This window comes from Peromyscus maniculatus, chromosome 15 (assembly GCF_049852395.1).
Source record: "Peromyscus maniculatus bairdii isolate BWxNUB_F1_BW_parent chromosome 15, HU_Pman_BW_mat_3.1, whole genome shotgun sequence".
Classification (NCBI taxonomy): Eukaryota; Metazoa; Chordata; class Mammalia; order Rodentia; family Cricetidae; genus Peromyscus; species Peromyscus maniculatus.
Window position 1 is genome coordinate 25,737,740 of NC_134866.1, and position 4,285 is coordinate 25,742,024.

The window sequence follows — 4,285 nt, forward strand, 5'->3', positions numbered from 1 at the left end:
AGAAATTCTTGCTGAACTGTTACTACATGAGGAACTAAGAGATCTGTTTTCTAAATTTGGGCATGAAATAAATTTGTGGTCTTGAGTGATCACCACTTAATTTCTCTAGAGCCAAATTTTCTCATCTGAGAGGTAGGGGGCTGATTAGCTACAGAATCAGTCCATATCAAGAACTCTCAATGTATAATGTTAAGTTGAAATTTCTTCATTTGAGAGGATGCATAGAGATGAACATGTTTAGTGGAATTATCAATCCATCCTCTTCATCACCTCACCACGTCTGTTCACACATCACCCCATGACCCACTGCTAGGAGCCAAATGAAACCAATGGATGTAATTGTTTTTAAGGTGCCCCTCAGCCTCAGTCATAAACAATGAACAAAAATAATAACAAGAATGTAAACATCTTAGGATGATTTGAGTTTGGAAATATGCTAATCTGTGTATAAAATTAGAATAATAGAGTTTCCAAATCCCAACAAAAATGGACATTAATATTGAAATCTAGTCCAATTTAGATGCTTGAGTAGATCTAATCTGCCAACCCAAATAATATGTCTTTAAGGTAGAATAATAGAGGTAGAATATATAATTTTATTTTGTTGAATAATTTGCAGATATGCAAATATTTTATCAAAATAAAATTTTAGTATTCTTAATTATGATTATTCTCAGAACTACACAAATTTTTACACAGAACACTGCCCCTGAAACACGAAATCCCAGGCAATTGTAATTATTCTGATTAATCCTCACTTCATCAAACTTACTTAATAATTACTGTTCCATGTACTGGAATACATTCCTCACAGGAACATAAATCTTTCAGAGTGGTCCAAAGAGGCTCACAGACCTAATGGGTTGAACCTTGTAACTGTAACTCACGAAAGAAAGAAAGAAAGAAAGAGAGAGAGAGAGAGAGAGAGAGAGAGAGAGAGAGAGAGAGAGAGAGAAAATGAGAAGCAATTGAGAAGTCAGATAGCAGCTTTTAAAATCATACTTAGCTATAAGGCATATGCAACAATATGCTTCTAAAGCTGGATTTTTTTAAATCTTTAAAAATGTATTTTTGTCTGTGGAAGTATCATCAACAAGCAGACAAGCAGAACAGCTCAGAACCATTATCTGGTTACCCAGATTCCTATCCCCTCCTCGAACAACTTACAAGTTCTTTACTGTGGTTTTAAGGCTGAGTTGCCCATTCATTAGGTTGACAAACTTGTCAAAAGCCTCCAGGACTATACCACTTATGTCAGAAACACTTACCGGAGAAACAGTACATGTCAAGGCTCAACTGAGTCCTGTCAACCATTGCCAAAATGACAAGGAAGCCTGCTGGGGACAAAGGACTACAGAGAGAGAAATGGAGACTTCTATTCAGATTCTGTTGACTCACCAGCTAAGTAACACTTCTGCAGTTCAGAGAACTTTTGTATCTGCTCCTTGAATGCCTTGCTCACTCTGAATGTATTTTATGGGGAATTTTAATAATTCTAAATTTTTCTTAATGTTTTGGCAATCAAGACAAAAGTTGACCAACCAACCACAGATTTTTATAAAGAAGCCAAGCACTGTTAACCAGTTAAAAATAAATGCATGTTTATTAAAATCTGAAAACCAAAATAAAATTTAAGGTTTAATAAAACTGAGAAAAAAATGTTAAGATACAAGAATTCAATTTCTCCACCCTTATAAGGAAATATGAGATTCCAGTAGCTCCAGTAGATAAAAAACAGACTCAAGTATTAAGTATTTCCCCAATTAAAAAATTAAATTCAAGATTAATGAATCTATATAAATGCCAATAAAGTAGCCTAAAATATCTATAATTAGATTTCCACAAGTGCTCATAGAAGCATTTCTGATATTGCTGAGACTTCAAATTTTAATATTTATACAAAATTCAAACTAATTTAAAACTAGAGTGCATAGCATCACATAAAAGGAATACAGGAACAAAGTGCCACAGTGAAAAGAACAGCAACACATAGAAATACATTCAGAAAAGGACAGTCTGTAGTCTCCCTTGTATTGGAAGGATACATATCTGAAAACTACAGTTCCCAGAATCCTTTGCCAGCTTGTGTCCCAGTCTAGCCTTCAGGAGGCACTGGCCAGAAGGATGAAGAAGTATTACTAATAGTATAAGGTCCTTGCATTCTCCCCATCACAGTAGTCTAATAGCATTGGTGGTGTGCTTAGGTGTTCTTTTTGGTAACCAACTTGCTCATATTAAATGTCCAAAGTGTATTTTTTGTTTTCTTGCTTTAAAATGACTGCTAAGATCCTGGCAGTTGTTGTGAGACCAAAACAGGAACAATGTACCTTGCAAGTTTAATGGGAAACCAAAACAGGAAAAATATACCCTGTAGGTTAAGGTTCTCTTTGCAGTTAAGACGGTTAAAAATAAGTTCTCATTTGTCTTTTGTTAAGTCCTTGCATGTTACGGTTTCTATCTGCATTAAGAATAAGTTCCTAGTTTCTTGATCTGATGTAAACTGCTTGCAACCCCGTTCACATGATGTTGTAAATGTCCTTTTCTGTCCCTTCCATGTGTCTTTCTACCAATGTATACCCACCAACTCTCTCTTCCCTGTGAACCTCCTTACCTCTCCTAGAAAAGGGACTTCAAGAAGTCAGCAGGGGCTACTCTCTCAAATCCTGATTTAGGGTGAGAAAGCTTCCCGGCCAGTCCTGGGTGCACCCCAAAATACAGCTTGCTTTAATTGGACAATCATGGATTTAGTCTTTTCTACTCACAGTTCTCAGGTTTAGTGTTGTCTCATGTACTTACTGCCCAATGAAGAGGATTGAACTAAAGGCCTGCTGAATCTATTAATCTCCAGACTGGGCAATCATAAAAACTCCTCATATTCATTGTATCAAATGATTAAAGGAAAATTGCCCAAGCATTCAGTGAAGTTTCTTGAGAAGTAAACTATAACGGCTGACCATATCCCAATAGAATTTATTTATGTCCATGAAACAGCCTGCTTTATACAAGTATGTATAATACAAAGTAAATTTAAACATACAAATAATTGCCATTAGTGATCTAATAAAGGCCAGGTGGAGATGGAAAACTCTGATGTGAAGTTTAAAGACAAGCTAAAAATCATTTTGCAACAATGCAATACATTTGAAAACATCTGGGAAATAATGTAACCTGAGGAACCTGCTAGAATGTTTCTAAGAAAGATGACTGGATCAGTGTATCCTTAAAGTTAAAGACAGAGCTGAAAATAAATGCAAGCTCAGAATGTCCATATCACGTGAAATCCATGTCAAAAAATGATGAGGCTTGCTTACTGGACACATTTACCTCCTTACTAGAGCTCACACAATTATTTTAAGGTTACTTTTAGAGCTTATGTTGTTTCAAAATGTGATTAAAATGAACTGCAATGATGCGAATGCAACAGCAAAATAAGATTAATTGAGTGGTTATACAAGGAGGTGAAGACTATAAGATGGGAGCAAGACAGATACGTATTTTATTTACAAATTAACTGCATTGTATTTGACACAACACTTTCTAGCAGCCAACAAGAGGGTTCAAATATGACACAGTACAAGGTTTATTCTCCATAAAATATAAAATGTAAAAACAAGTGCAAATAATCCTGTGTCTGAGACAGAAGGAGGTAATGGTTGGAAGAAGTATCACTTGCTAACCATGAGTCTCTGCTGAACATTAACTAACATACTTTACATAAATTAATATATTATACCTTAACAAAAATCCTAAACAAGAACATTTGTGACATCCACTTCAGAGAAGAGGGCATTGAATCAGCAGGGCCAAGCCTCAGGTCTCATGGAGGAGACTCAAGAGCAGGATAAAGCCCAGGCAGTCTGGCTCTACAGTTCATCCTTTTAACCACTCTGCTTATAAGATGCCCGAATTAATGATCAAAATATTCCTAGAATAAACTTGGAAGTGAGTTCTATACTATAACCACCTTGTATTGCAGAGCCTATAACATCAGGCCAAAATCCAAATCCAAAATGTTAATTCTAGAAAATTAAATCAACTGGTTCAGGTACTATATTCTGCTATGGAATAATCTTTTTGTACACTGTGAATATGTATTACTCTCATTGGTTAATAAAGACCAGACTGGCCAATAGATGGGCAGGTAGAGTTTAGGCAGGACTTGCAGACAAAAAGAGATTGAGGGGAAGAAGAAGGACAGAGTTACCAGGAGATACAGAGAGAAACAAGATGAACATGCCCATGTTGCAAAAAGGTACTGCCATGTGGTAGAGCCTAAATGAGAAAT